Here is a 15841-nt window from a genome sequence, read left to right on the forward strand (position 1 = left end):
AGTCACTGAAATTGTACAATCTGTACTTCGTAGCTCATACAAGCCCTTGTATTTTATTCTTATCAGAACAGTGCAAATGCCACACAGAACTAACTCAACTGTTTTCATCATGTTCTTGTTATAATTCTACTAGTACGCATACTTTAGGCTCACAGGTGATTAAAGATGAGTAAGGAAACTGAAAAGAAAAGGAAGAGTTGGTTGTCTTATTTTTCCTTTTCCTTCTAGGTTTTCATTTTCAGCATAAGTGATTGGCTAGTACAGGGAGATAAATAAGCAAGAAAAGCTACAATAGGATTCCTTGGTCCTTTATGCTTCTTTGAACACCATTGCGGTCCCTAAGAATCAGAGTGAAGACCCCGTGAGCCTTCATTCTAAGGTTCTACAATGTATGCAGTATATTAGCAATCGGATCAGCCCCCAAACTACCACCCACATCTAGGTCAACTGAATTGTTTTCACAAGCCCATAGAAATACCTTTATTTTATTACCTTGTAAGATTTGTCTGTGGCTAGACGTAAAGAGGAGAAAGACAATGAGGGAAAGAACACAACAAGATATTTCTAATTTTTATCCATCGTGTTTCTAGTCCCAAGGGTTCTAAACTGATTAAACATGAATAAACCTCTTAACCACTGTGGCTTTGTGGGGTTCTCCAGGGTTCATTTCCCTTACCACTAAGATAATTCAATTCAACAAATATTTATTGAATTTTACCATATGCTTGCTGTGTCAATGCCAAGACCAACTAAGGAGGCAGAGCAGAAGCTGAAAGCCAGCTGTAAATCAAGATTTTCTCCCTGGGAACCTCATGGATATTTAGCAAAATGGAATAAAAGGCTTCTGAAACATAAAAGCGAGATTCTATACAGAAAACCATGCCCCTATTTTCAGTGTGTGCACAATTGCATACTTCATCACCCTGAAATTGGCTTTGTCAGTACCCTTTCAAGATAAATTACAGTAAGAAAAGGGACTAGGGACATGGTAAAGAGCTTTGGCTTTCTCTCTCTTGGACCAATTGAAGCTAGAGAAGTTACCTCAGGAATTGCTGGCTACAGATTCCAGACAGACGGCCATGGTTTACCTTGAGGGCAGGTGTTCAGGCTTCTGCTGAGGTGAAGGGATCCTGTCAACCTAAGAGGAAGAAGGAAGGAAGGAAAAGGAAAGGAAAAAGAAAGAGAGAAAGAAAGAAAGTAAGTTTCGGATTAATTGTGAACAAAATCTGTTTTGTGTCCCAAGGGTGAAGAAAGGATCCGAAAAGAAATACTTCATTCATCTGTTCATCCTAGAAATATTTCTGAATACCTACTCTATATGTCAAGCATTGAGCTGGGTGTTGCAACAAAACTATAAATAAGACATTGGTTGTTCCCAGGTGCTACTTTCAGCCTAGTGGGAGAAATTTTACATAAAAAGCAAATACAATATGATGTGACAATTATATAGGGCTAAGTATGGGTGTTATGAGGCATCTTAGGTGCTGGCACAAAATCCATGCCTCAGCATTCCGTAGCTCCTAGCACAGGGTGGGTGATTAATAAATATTTGGTGAGTGCATGAGCGAATAAGAGAAAACAAACTTCTCTGAGCAGTTCATAGGTAAAGTTTAGTCTTTAAAAAATGGATTAGGAGTTATCAAGATTGTTCGATGCGGAAAGTACAAGTGCAAAATCCCAGATGCAAAAGACAGCAAGGCATGTCCAGGAAAGTCCAGAGAGAGAGAGCTGTGGCCAGACTGAGAAGGGGAGAAGTGAGAGATGTGCCTGCAGAAGTCAGCAGGAGTCAGGTAAAACAGAGCTTTGGATTTCATCTCTGGTATTGGACTCTGCGCAAAGGGAATTCTGAGCCCCTGTGAGGCTGGAAGCAGGAAAGGAATGTGATCAGATTTGTATTTTAGGAAACACTCTGGCTGCAGCATTGAGTATGGACTTTTAAAGCAGGAGCCCACCATTGGAGTGTATCGCCCAAAATGTTAAAGTGGTACAGCCCTCCAGTTTCCTTCCCCTAACCCTCTTCCCAAGACATACTAGAGTGCTCTTTTCTGGAGGGAAGCCTAGGAGGAGCACTTCTTCTTTTCCCAGCAGGATTAAACCTCTTGACTCCTGACTCACAGTTGTGAGTTCCCAGGAAGATATAAAAGAGCTTTATAAGGGTAATCCTGGGGACTCTGGGGTCGCCAGACCACCAGGAACCAAGTAGAACAGATGTATCCTTTCAACAAAATCTTGGTTTGGGAAATGGAGGGTCTGATTATAGTTGATCCTCTAATTTTTTTTTTTTTTACATTAAATATGAGGAACATTCTCAAAAAAGCAATGATTTAACTCAGTTCATATACAGGGAAGAAAAAGCAGTTCCAGGCTGGTCGGGAATTTATCCGTGGACCCTTATCCAGAATCCTCAGATTCTCTTGGTGTTACTTGTTCTTTCTGCTTGCCCAACAAATACTTTAATCTTCTTTCTTATGTATCCGCAAGAACTTTTAAATTGTCTTTGACGCCTTTGTACAATTATTCTACAGAAGCTCCTTCTAACTAAGGGCACACTCTTGGAGTTATACCACTCAATTCCTGGTTCCAGCACTTATTCACTAGATGACTTTGGGACAAGTTAATTTGACCTCTGACTCTCTGTTCTCTCATCTTTAAAATGGGGATACTAATAAGTTCTTGTCTGCTAGGGTTATCCTGAGAATTAAACTAGACAGTTCATAAGAACCCTTTAGAACAATGCCAGCCACACAAGAAGGGCTCGATAAATGAAAGTTATTATGCTATTGATGGTATTTGTCCAGATAGGACTCTCAGGTTTTTGTCTGTACCCCTTTATGTACATATTCCTCTGTCTCATGACAGTCCAAAGATAGTTTTAAAATAAGTTGCTCCAGGTCTGAGTAACTCTAAGTGTACTTCTCACATTCAGAAACAACTTGTATTTCCATTTAATGTAGACATCAATAATGAAATTTGTAGAGGATGAGTGATTTCCACGAATTTTTATTCATTACAGAGAGTGCGTAGGTGTAATGGTGAGAAGAATTGGCTACTGGATCAGAAAGACATGGTTTTAAATCCTCTCTCTGCTGAGTACTATGAATAACAGAGTGATCTTAAGAAATTTAACTAACCTCTGGTGTTTCCCATCTTTAAAAACAGAATTGTTCTGAATGCTTAATAGTAGAGTGTGTACAAACTTCCTGGCACATAGCAACTGCTCAATAAATAGAAGTTATAATTATTTTTTAAACTTACTAAAAAGCCAAAGGAAAATGGAAATTTTGTAGCCCAGTTGCCTTTTCTTCTTCTTGGTCATGTACATATTTGTTCCTGAAACAGGATGAGTTCTCAAAACCTCATTAAAGGGAAGATTTGAACATTTTAAAAAAATAATAGCAAATCTCTTTAGGGCTTACATTAGTTGTTTCACATAGCTCAGAACCATTTTGCCTAATATGGGCCTTAACAGTGTTATCAGGAAGGAGTCAAACACCCTTAATCCAATAATTTCTTGGTTATTATTTCACAAGGAGAGGAATCAAAGTCAGATTCACATGAAGACTCTCTTCTTCATGACTCCATTTGGCAAGATGTGCGTGATTTTAAATAACTCCCATAGAAGCCAGTTATATATCTGGTGGAGAGACTGTATGAGAATCAGAGAATCTCATGAGCTTGAAATTCCCAATATGCCCACTTTGGAACAATCATTCACACCTAGGAAAAAACTAAATTGCAGGGATTTACAAAACATAAGAAGGATTAAAGAGCCAAAACTTCCACTGGAAAAGGTAGTGCTTCTTGAGTGGAGAAAAATGGAATTTCTAGAGAATGCATCTTGGCTTGACCAAGGCTACATAAGGGAGACTGTGTGCAGAGGGTGTGCTTATTGGGGCAAAGGAGAGAGGGTACATCCCCTTGGACTGCCCTAATGAAACTGTAAGTGCTTTCCCATTTCTCTTTTATGTGATACAAGGGACAAATTAGATATATAAAGTCATAATGTCCCACCTGTACTGCTTAGAAATTCAGAAATTCATCCCTACTGCGAAACTTGGGGAAGAGTTACATGGTCTCCTGCCACATCCAGGCAAATGGGCCACCAGACTTCTCCCTGTCGAGGACTTGGGAATAAATTCTGACTTCCAGACTCCATAAGCATGAGACATTAGGAAGCCTATTGCTTTATTCTTCCCCTCTTCTCCACTCGTCCCCCTAGTCCCAATAGATTTGGGCGAACCTAAGAGTGTAGAACAGGAAAAGAGAGTCCATCCATACTTCATTGACCTGAAGTGGTATCATCTATTAAATATATTCACTATACTATTCTCAGAGAAATTTACAGCCAAAAGTATTTTAAGTATTGGGGTAGAGTTACATATATAAAGGCTTTATTATTTAACCTTTGTGTTCTTGTTTTGGGACTGGCAAAGCCCAGTGGACTTATCTTGAAAGTGTCCTGAAGATAGGGACTAGGACGAAGCTAGCAGGAGCCCATCAGGAACACCGAGGACATGGCTGACACTGTGAGTGTATTTATTAGTTAAGATACACAAAGATAGGCTGTGATGGTAGATTAACCCCAAATATCAATGGCTTCACACAATGAAGGTTTATTTTTCATTCATGCCACATATCTGCTGCAGGCTTTGCCATTTTCTAGCTATACAATGGCAGAAGAGAGGTGTCTTGGGTTTGGCTACCTGGAAAACAGATCAAGCTGATTTTGGTGCAGAAAGCTTATCAGGGAGTAAACTTGGAAATGACATCTACAAGAGGGACAGAAGTTGGTTGGGCAGAGAACTGCTGAACTGTAATGGAGTAACAACAGAGATGTTGGCCAACCCCATGGGAGTTCTGGAGCTGGAATGGTTGTTCAGAGTTGTCTCACCTTACAGCAAGGGGTCTAGGCCTTTATTACACCACACCAATCTTCTCCATTAATTCAGATTCCTAGACTCCACATTATTCTAGTATGTCCTACACTGTGGCATTCAGTTCTCTTCAAATTGCATATTCTCAATACTTCCCATCATCATAATAAATATCTGTGCCTGTATACCTACCAATTGCCTCTCTTCGGGCCTTTCAGACTGGTCTCCTTAACCACCTACCTGATTGAATTTCTGGTACCTGAAATCCTGAAACCTTGAGACTCAGGCAAAACCACTAAACTGGGACAAAAAGAAACAGATACCTTCTCAACCTTAAAATTCTATGAAAGTATATTTTCTGTGATCAGCTATTTTTTCTCGTTTAATCACTTGAGTTTTTTCTCACTATCCTTGTATATACACATTACTTTTCATCATTATGGAGTTATTACATGCTTCATCTAGACAGTGCCCTGTGCTTTAAGGACCTAGACCAATTATAATTAAAGCAGGGTATGGATCACTGCATATATGGTGTTAGTCCTTGGACACTATGTAGCTATTAACCTACTTTAATAATTGACTGAGACTATTGATTCTTTAAATATAGCTATATGTTTCTGTCTTAGTGGAAACAATTATAGTTTATATGCCCGTTGAAGAACAGCTGACTTCTGAAAATTCCACTCTGTATCTCAGGGAGTTGAGAAATAATGAATGACAACTATATGACCTATAACCCCAGGGATGACTGGGGGTGGACAACTGCTTGAGTCCAGCTCAAACACTCCATGAGTATTTCCACTGAAATAGTACCTAGAGATGGAGAGAGAGCATGTGAAAAGCAGGAAACGCTAATGGAACAAGCCATCCCCCATCATTTCATTCATTACTTCTCTGGGTCCAGGAGGAATTTGAGACTGTCACCCATGATATAATCATTTAAGCCAACAATAAAACACAGATGGCTCTGCAGTTAAAAAAAATAAAAATAAAATAAAAATAAAAACAATGACTGGGGAAAGATATTAAAGTAGATATGATGAAGCTGGGTTAAATATTTAACTAAAAACAGTTTCTGCAAAGGCAATTATCTCTCACACAAAACAGAGTAAAGCCAAATTTTAAGAGTTTGTAAAATTCTATCAGATGTAAATTTAAAAAGAATATGGCAGTTAAGATCATTGATTTTGAAGCAGGAAGAGAAAGGAATGCTGAGTTTGCATCTTGTCTGTGCCACCTTCTGCTTATGTTCCCTTGACTTCCATTTAGTTGTTTTTTTTTTTAATTTAATTTCTTTTCAGTGTAACAGAATTCATTATTTATGCACCACACCCAGTGCTCCATGCAATACATGCCCTCCATAATACCCACCACCAGGCTCCCCCACCCTCCCATCCCCCGCCCCTTCAAAACCCTCAGATTGTTTTTCAGAGTCCATAAAAATAAAGATAATGACGCAGGATTGGGTTGCATATAATGTATACAACGTGTCTAGCACAGGACCTGAACAAATAAGAGCAAGGTAATTGGAGCTATTCATTCTGTCAGGATGCTTTCAGCCATAAATAACAGAAATTTCAACTCAAGGGAGTCTAAATAATAAGGAATCGAATTGGCTGAATAACTGGAAATCCAAATTCGAGTTGGGTTGCAGAGTTGACTTCTCCAGCTGTTTCTCTATAGATGTCTTAATTCTGCCCCTTGCCACGTGCCAAGTTCATCCTCGGGCTGGTAGCTAAATGGCTGCCCAGTTGTGGACCCCACAATGTTCAAAAGAAAAGCAATGTATTTTTCTAAGACCTTTTTTGGAACTCAGGAACTTTTCTTCATGCCCTTTGGGTCAAATGCCTATGCCATTTCCTTGCTGCTAAGGTAATGTCCTGATCTGATTGACTTAGCCCTGCATTCTAGCTAAACCCATCATTAGCATAGAGAATGGTACCATGAGTAGCTTAAAATAACCATATGTTACCATTACAGTTCACATAAATTGGGTTCCACTGAGGAACAAGGGCTACTTGGGGGAGATGGTAGATAATCTGAACAAAATCAGGGTTCTGTTATGAAGGAAGTGGATAATAGAAGTTGGGTAGGTAACCAACAATGACCAAGAAAGAGAATACAAAATTCGTGGAATTGAGGTCTTATTAGACCTTTCTAGGCTCTAAATAGCATACTATAATATAATATAATAATCAACTAATTTAATCTTCACGACAGCCCCGTGAAGTGGGCTTTTATGATGCCCACTTTGCACATGAGGAAATGAGTGTCAGAGAAAAAAGTGTCCTGAGTCACAAATTAAGAAACTCCTTAAGCCTCAGAGTTACACCTCTCTGTCTCATTTCCTTTTCTGTACAATAACAATAGTGATAGCACCTATCTCATAGGGTTTTGTGGGAAATAATTTGAGTTAATATATGTGATATGCTTGGAAGCATGCCTGGCACATAGTAAGCAAGCAGTAAGTGCTCACACTGTTGTAAATTCATGTCATAGAATCTAAGAGCCCATCAGTGGTGAGAAACTACATTATTTTCCTTTATTACCACTAAGAGAGAAAGAAAGAAATGCTTCTGATTAAACCATAACCTAAGGCATTCGTGTCACTTATAATTTTATATTATATTTATTGGAAGAATGCTTTGGCTTAATTAAACATAGATTCTTTATCATAAATCAACTCTGTGCATACATCAAAAGGAAAATGTCAGTGAAATAAATTGGTTAAGGTATTCCTACAACTACTTCAAAACCCAGAGTCCTACTCTTTATCACTTTTTAACTTAGAGTCATCAATCAATACCCAAGTTATTCCGCATAAAAACCTTTGTGCTGGGAAGACTCTTGGTGGTGAAGCCTTTCCTAAAATAATCCATAATATCATGAAAAGCCTTTCCCGAGCATCACACTAACATGACTTTGTAATTATGTAGTCAATTTTCTTTAACTCTGGCTCTAGGAATATTGCCAATACTCAGAATAACAATTGGTTTCTAGTGGTTAACAATCCTCTTCTGTCTCCAGGATTTCCTTCCATGCTCTTGGCACCCATTCGACAAGTTTTGATCCTGACACTATGAATGCAGGTACAGGTAATTCTAACCATGTCACAGCTGCTGTCTCTCTAAGAGAGATTATAAAATGCTGTGAACTGAAAGATGCAGCTCAGTTTCAGCCATCTCAAAATATGAGAGATGTGACTCTTGCAGTTGGTGAAATAAAATACTCTTATCTTCATTATTAGTTTTATTTTTACTTTTTTATTATCAAAATATCGTTGACATACAATGTTATACTAGTTTCAAGTGTACAGCCTAGTGATTTGACAATTCCATATACTATGCAGTGCTAATCACCATCTGTCACCATAAATTGTTACAATATTGCTGACCATATTCCCTATGCTGTGCTTTTCATTCCCATGACTTATTTATAACTGGAAGCTTATACATCTTAATTCCTCTTTCACCCATCACCCCACCCTTCTCCTCTCTGGCAACAACCAGTTCTTTGTATTTCTGAGTCTTCTGTTTTTGTGGTTGTTGTTGTTACTGTTTGTTTTGCTTAGAGATTCCACATATAAGTGAAATAATATGTTATTTGTCTTTCTCTGTCTGATTTATTTTATTTGGCATAATACCCTCTAGTTCCATCCATGCTGTCCTGAATAGCAGGATTTCATTCTGTTTCAAAGCTGAATAATATTCCTGTGAGACAGAGAGAGAGAGAGAGACAGTATGTGTGTGTGTGTGTGTGTGTGTGTGTGTACTGTATCTTCTTTATCCATTCATCTATCAGTTGTTTCTATATCATGGCTATTGTAAATATTGTTGCAATAAACATAGGGATGTATATATCTTTTTAAATTAGTGTTTCCATTTTCTTCAGATAAATACCCAGAAGCAGAATTACTCGATTGTGTGGTATTTTTGTTTTTGATTTTTTGAAGAACCTCCATACTGTTTCCCAGAGTGGCCACACCAATTTACATTCCTACCAATAGTGCACCAGGGTTCCTTTTCCTCTTTGTCCACATCAACACTTGTGTTTCCTGTGTTTTTGATTTTAGCCTTTCTGACATGTGTAAGATGATATCTCATTGTGGTTTTGATTTGCATTTCCCTGATTATTAATTATGTTGAGCATCTTTTCATGTGTCTGTTGGCCATCTGTATTTCTTCTTTAGAAAATTGTCTGTTCAGGCTTTCTGCCTATTTTTAATTTTTTTATTTTTATATTTTTTTAAGATTTTATTTGTTTGTTTGATAGAGAGAGAGAGAAAGAGAGAAAGCATGAGTGAGGAGGGACAGAGGGAGAGGGAGAAGCAGGCTCCTTGCTGAGTGCAGAGCCCAACCTGGGGCTCAAGCCCAGGACACCAGGATCATGACGTGAGCTGAAGGCAGAAACTTAACTGACTGAGCCACCCAAGTGCCCCTCTGCCCATTTTTCAATTGCATTATTTGGTTTTTGGTGTTGATTTGTTTGAGTTCCTTGTATATTTTGGTATTAACTCCTTATGGAATATATCATTTGCAAATATCTTCTTCCATTCAATAAATTGCCTTTTAACTTTATTGATGGTTTCCTTTGCTGTGCAAAAGCTTTTTAGTTTGGTGTAGTCCCAATAGTTTATTTTTGCTTTTGTTTTACCTGTCTCCAGAGACCATAGGCCTTATAGTAAAACCAAAATCAGATGTCAGTAGCAACATAGTGTTAATCAAATAAACAAAAACTGAACATAAATTGAGTCACTCTGAGAAAGTTAAGTTAAAGGGAAAAGACGCCCAAAGAAAGTTGAATTGGAAAAGTATCTTGTTCCAATTGCTCAGAAGTGTTCCAGGGGCACCTTGCCTGGGTCACGGTCGATAGATTCAGCTATACATCCCCTCAACCACCTCTCATCAAAATGACTAGGAGGAGGAATGCCCAACCGAGGAAAAATTCAGAGGCTGTGAACTCTCCATCAGAGCTACTGGATATGGACATAAACAGTGTGTCGAAAAGGGAATTCAGGGTAACAATTACCCAGGCAATGGCTAGGCTGGAGAAAACCATTAATGACAACATTGAATCGATTAGGGCAGAAGTGAAAGCTTCCTGGGAAGAAGTTAAAAATGCTATCAATGAGATCCAATCTAATCTGAATTCTCTAAGAGCTAGGGTAACTGTGGCAGAAGATAGAATTAGTGATCTAGAGGACAAACTGGTAGAGATAAAAGGATCAGGAGGAGACCTGGAACAAATAGCTTAGAAACCATGAAGACAGAATTAGGGAAATAAATAATGCCATGAAACATCCCAAAGTCAGAATAGGATCCCTGAGGGGGAGGAGAAGACTAGAAGGTATAGTTGAACAAATTCTCCATGAAAATTTTCCCAATCTGGAAAATGGAACCAGCGTTCATGTCCTAGATGCAGAAAGATCATCCCCCCAAGATCATAGAATCTAGAAAGACCTCGAGACACCTGACTGTTAAACCGATGAATCATAATTTTAGACAGGAGCTCTTGAGAACAGCTAGAGGGAAGAGAGTCCTTAGATGCAGAGGAAGGTCCATCAAAATAACATCAGATCCGTCCACAGAAACCTGGCAAGACAGAAAGGGCTGGAAAGACATATTCAAGGCACTAAAGAGAAGAACACGCAGCCAAGAATACTTTATCCAGCAAGGCTGTCATTCAAAATGGATGGAGAGATAAAGAGCTTCCAAGACCGGCAAGGTTTAAAAGAGCATGTGACCACCAAACTGGCACTACAAGAAATACTAAGGTGGGTTCTATAAAAGAAGAAAGAACCCAAGAGTGTCATAGAACAGAAAATTACAAAGACAATCTATAGAAACAAGGACTTCACAGGCAACATGATGTCAATAAAAACGTATCTTTCAATAATCACTCTCAATGTGAATGGCCTAAATGCTCCCATAAAACAGCACAGGGTTGCAGAATGAATAAAACGACAGGACCCGTCCATATGTTATCTACAAGAGACCCATTTTGAACCTAAGGATACATCCAGACTGAAAGTGAAGGGATGGAGAAGCATCTTTCATGCCAATGGGCCTCAAAAGAAAGCTGGGGTAGTGATTCTCATATCAGATAAATTAGATTTTAACTAAAGACTGTAGTCAGAGATAAAGAAGGACACTACATTATTCTTAAAGAGTTTATCCACCAAGAAGATCTAACAATTGTAAATATTTATGCCCCCAGTATGGGAGCAGCCAACTACATAAGACAATTGTTAATCAAGGTAAACAGTCATATTGATATGCATACATTAGTAGTAGGGGATCTTAACATACCACTCTCAGTAATAGACAGATCATCCAAGCAGAAAATCAATAAAGAAAGAAGAGCATTGTGTGACACATTGGACCAGATGGACCTCATAGATATATACAGAACATTCCACCCTAAAACAACAGAATTCTCATTCTTCTCGAGTGCACATGGAAACTTCTCCAGAATAGACCACATACTGGGTCACAAATCAGGGCTCAACTGATACCAAAAGATTGAGATTATTCCCTGCATATTCTCAGACCACATGCTTTGAAACTGGAACTCAATCACAAGAAAAAGTTTGGAAGGAATTCAAACACTTGGAAGCTAAAGATCACCTTGCTTAAGAATGTTTGGATCAGGGGCGCCTGGGTGGCTCAGTGGGTTAAGCCTCTGCCTTCAGCTCAGGTCATGATCTCAGGGTCCTGGGATCAAGCCCCGCATTGGGCTCTCTGCTCAGCAGGGAGCCTGCTTCTCCCCCACCTCTCTCTCTCTGCCTCTCTGCCTACTTGTGATCTCTGTTTGTCAAATAAATAAAATTTTGAAAATCTTAAAAAAAAAAAAAAGAATGTTTGGATCAACCAGGAAATCAAAGAAGAAGTTAAACAATTCATGGAAACCAATGAGAATGAAGATACTGTGGTCCAAAACCTATGGGATACAGCAAAGGCAGTGCTAAGGGGGAAATACATAGCCATCCAAGCCTCCCTCCAAAAAAACTGAAAAATCTAGAATACACCAGCTCTCTTTACACCTTAAAGCACTGGAGAGTCAACAACAAACTTAGCCAACCCCACACACAAGAAGGGAAATAATCAAGATTAGAGCAGAAATCAATGAGATAGAAACTAGAGATACAGTAGAACACATCAATGAAACTAGAAGCTGGTTTTTTGAAAGAATCAATAAGATCAATAAACCATTGGCCAAATTAATCCAAAAGAAAAGAGAGAGGACCCAAATTAATAAAATTATGAACGAAAAGGGAGAGATCACAACTAACACCAAGGAAATAGAAACAATCATCATAATTATTATCAACAGTTATATGCCAATAAGACAAGCAACCTAGATGAAATGGATGCATTCCTAGAAACCTATAAACTTCCAAAACTGAATCAGGAAAAAATTATTTTATTGGTTAGAAATAATAAGCACAGAAATTTAGTTTGGCAAGCCATCATGAGATACTTTTTTTTTTCTTTGTCTTTTTAGAATAGTGCAAAGAATAAAAAACTTTGTTTGAAGTGCAGAAATATTGAAATGTCCATCTAAGTCCATCCCTTTGTCACCATAAGCAAGAGGCTTGACATCTATATTTTTAACAAGCTCCTCAGGAGATGGTGAGGCTTAACCTGTGGAGAGTGAATAGACAACTTAAGAGGACTCAGAGAAGAGCCACTTAAAAGGACAATCTAGTAAGAAGGGTGTCTGCCTCAACGCTTAGATTCATAAAGAGTTGATGGAAAAGGAAAGACATTTCTTCTCACATTTGTCTTTTAAAACTTACTCTGTTAAAAAAAAAAAAAACCTCCTTTCTGATTTACTGATGTTATTTTAATGAAAAGTTTTAGGGCTGCTTCTTTGTTCAAAAAAATTGGCAATAGTTAAGAACACAGTCTCTTAAATAGAAAAACTCCTTTAGGAATCATAGAAAAATATATATCTGTAGGTCAAGTCTTAAAGTTCATAAAGTGGATGTTGCCAGTGTCTTTGAGATACGACCACCAACATTTCAGGATGCATAAGGGATAGCAGGTGGTCTCTTCAATGCTGCCTCTTCTAATAACTTTCCAGAGTTCAAAATCATTTCAATAGTTCTTTTTAGAAAAGTCTTACAATTAGCTATGTTGGCTAAGATGATTTAGAACTATAGAACATATCCTATCAAGAGTTGTCACAAGAATAGTACTTTTTTTTTTTTTAATGCCAAGATGTCCCTTCTAAAAACACTTCACAAACCTCAAGGTCACCTTTATTAATTTCTGCTGCACTTCATTAATTTGGTTCATCAATCAATCAGTCAACAAATATCTTCACATTCCTATTCTTTGCCAGACACTCTAATAAATGCTGCCAAAAAGAAAAATGACCGAAACTTGCCCCTCCTTTCCAAAGAGATCAGTCTAGTGGAGACATAAATAATGACACAGAGTATGATGTGTAGTTTGATAGGAAGAAGCAGAAGAGGCAAAGATGTAACTGAACCCAAACTTAAAAACTAGAATAGGTCTGTCTTGGAGGAAAGAAGACTCACTATGGTTAATTACAGCCTGGCTCTTCCTGGAAATGTCCAGTCTATTTTTCTCTTTTTCCTGGGTAGTCAGAATACAAGACAGGTGGTATGATAAGTATGGCAGACAGCTTTGCAATTTTCTTCACTCCTCTTGATGAGTAATGGCATTTCTCAGAATTCACGGTAGTTTAAATTTTTAAAGTGCCAAGAAAAGGCAGAGGAAACTAGTTTCATATCTGCTTACCTTTGTGGGTTTTTTGCCTTCCCAAAGGGAAAACCAAAACCAAAACAGTAGCTCTTCCATTTCAGTAAATACAGAAAAACAGATTTACTCTTCCTCTTGAGGTCCTTACCTAACCAGAAATGATTGGAAATTGGTGTCACGTGGATGCTTTGATAGGAAATGGTTGGGATAAACTTTATTAGCGTACCTATCCTGGTATAATTGAATAGCACTTAGAAGCCACTCTGGCTGAAAAGGATACAGAGATATTTTTGGTTATATTTTATTTTGTAACTTTTTATTTTAAATGACCTAGGCCATTTACCTTAAATTATTTTGAATTGAAAGTTGAAAAAGATTAAAAAAAAAAAAAAAAAAAGAACCAAAGAAAAAAGAATGCAGCAGGATTTCTCCAGGATGGGAAAGGGAAGAAAAGGTAGTGAGAGAGGGAATTCAAGGCAGGAGTGCAGAGACATGAACGCACATGGTGTATTCAGATATGTAGTTCAAAAGGCTGGAATATGAGATATCCAAGGCATAAGGGATAGGAAAGAACATGAACAAATAGGACACAAGAGGCAAGATCAGAGAGGAACTTGTATACCATGCTGAGGTTTTTTATTTGCATTTGGTAGGATTCCAAACCCCAATAAAGTATTTGGAACAGGAGAGGGACTTGATTGCACTTGCATTTTTAAAGATTTTATTTATTTATTTATTTGTTAGTTTATGAGAGAGTGTGAGCATGCCTTAGGAGAGGGAGGGGCAGTAAGAGAGAGAGAGAGAGAGAATCCCAAGCAGACTCCACACTGATTACAGGGCCCAACACAGGGTTCCATCTCACAACCCTGAGATCGTGGCCTGAGCTGAAATCAAGAGTCAGATGTTTAAACAACTGAGCCACCCAGGTACCCTACATTTACACTTTTAAAATATTGTTGGTTTCAATATAGAGAATTAGTTGGAGGAAGATGAAGTTAAGGATGAGGAAACCAGTAAGAAGTCTATTTAAAGAGCCCAGTGAAAGATCATGGGAATTAGAAATCATAAAACAACCCAAATTTTGATTCAAACATGATTAAAATTGCAGGTGAAACCACAGAGCACATATCACCATGGCATTTTATGAGAAATTTCAGCAGGAAGGAAGGTTTTTGGCATAAGAGCCCTTGAGACTGCAAAGCACTGAACTAGCCATGATTGGTTATAAAAAATAGAGAAGAAAGTTGAAAAATATTTATAAATCCATTACCACAAAAGTATAATAAATAAAGAGAATTAGGGGCAGTGAACAAAATTAAACCTGTAATACTCTACATTGTTACCAAATTGAGATACTGGCCAGTTTGCTAAAAGGGAACAAGGGTTCCCTTTAATATTTTGTTTTCTGATCACTGAGATTCATGGTTTTCTCCTTAATGTAATCCTTAATTCTAAGTTACCACAAGTTGGTTTTGCACGTTTGTGATTAGATGTATTTTACTCACTGTATGTTTGTTCATAGGAATTTGAACCTGCTGCATTATGTTGCAGAAATTGAGATTCTTTAATTGAAATTGTACACTGACTTCTTTCTGGAACTCTTCTCCTAAATAAGGGACATGCATTTGAAAGTGTTGATCTTTGTTGTTGGCTTCTCCCTATAGACATATTTGAAGGGGACAAAAAACTTTAATGCATAATTCCAAGAAATTCGTTCTAAGCAAAGTCTGTTTCTTCCACATGACAAGAAGGCAAACCTAGGATTCAGAAGGTCATGGAGAGGCTCAGGTGGAGTTAAGTAATGTTGTAGAGGCAGATAAACGAGTCCTAGTCTTTATAGATCATGAATGATGAACGAATGGGGGATACTTCCCAGATGTAATGAGGGATGTAGCAGTGTCATTAACCAAAATGCAGGAGAAAGAGCAGCTTCAAAAGATAAATATCATTTAAGATATATCAAATTTAGTTACATTCCAAATCACATTTGGCAGATACTTGAAAATACAGATCTGAGCTCAGGAGAAATGCTGGGGTTGGCAATAAAGATTTGAGGATTAAGAGTGTATTAGTGGGGCACCTGGGTGGCTCAGTGGGTTAAGCCTCTGTCTTCAGCTCAGGTCATGATCTCGGGGTCCTGGGATTGAGCCCCGCATTGGGCTCGATCAGAGGGGAGCCTGCTTCCCCCTCTCTCTCTGCCTGCCTCTCTGTCTACTTATGATCTCTCTCTCTCTC

The sequence above is a fragment of the Martes martes genome (genome assembly GCF_963455335.1).
Source record: "Martes martes genome assembly, chromosome: 4".
Classification (NCBI taxonomy): Eukaryota; Metazoa; Chordata; class Mammalia; order Carnivora; family Mustelidae; genus Martes; species Martes martes.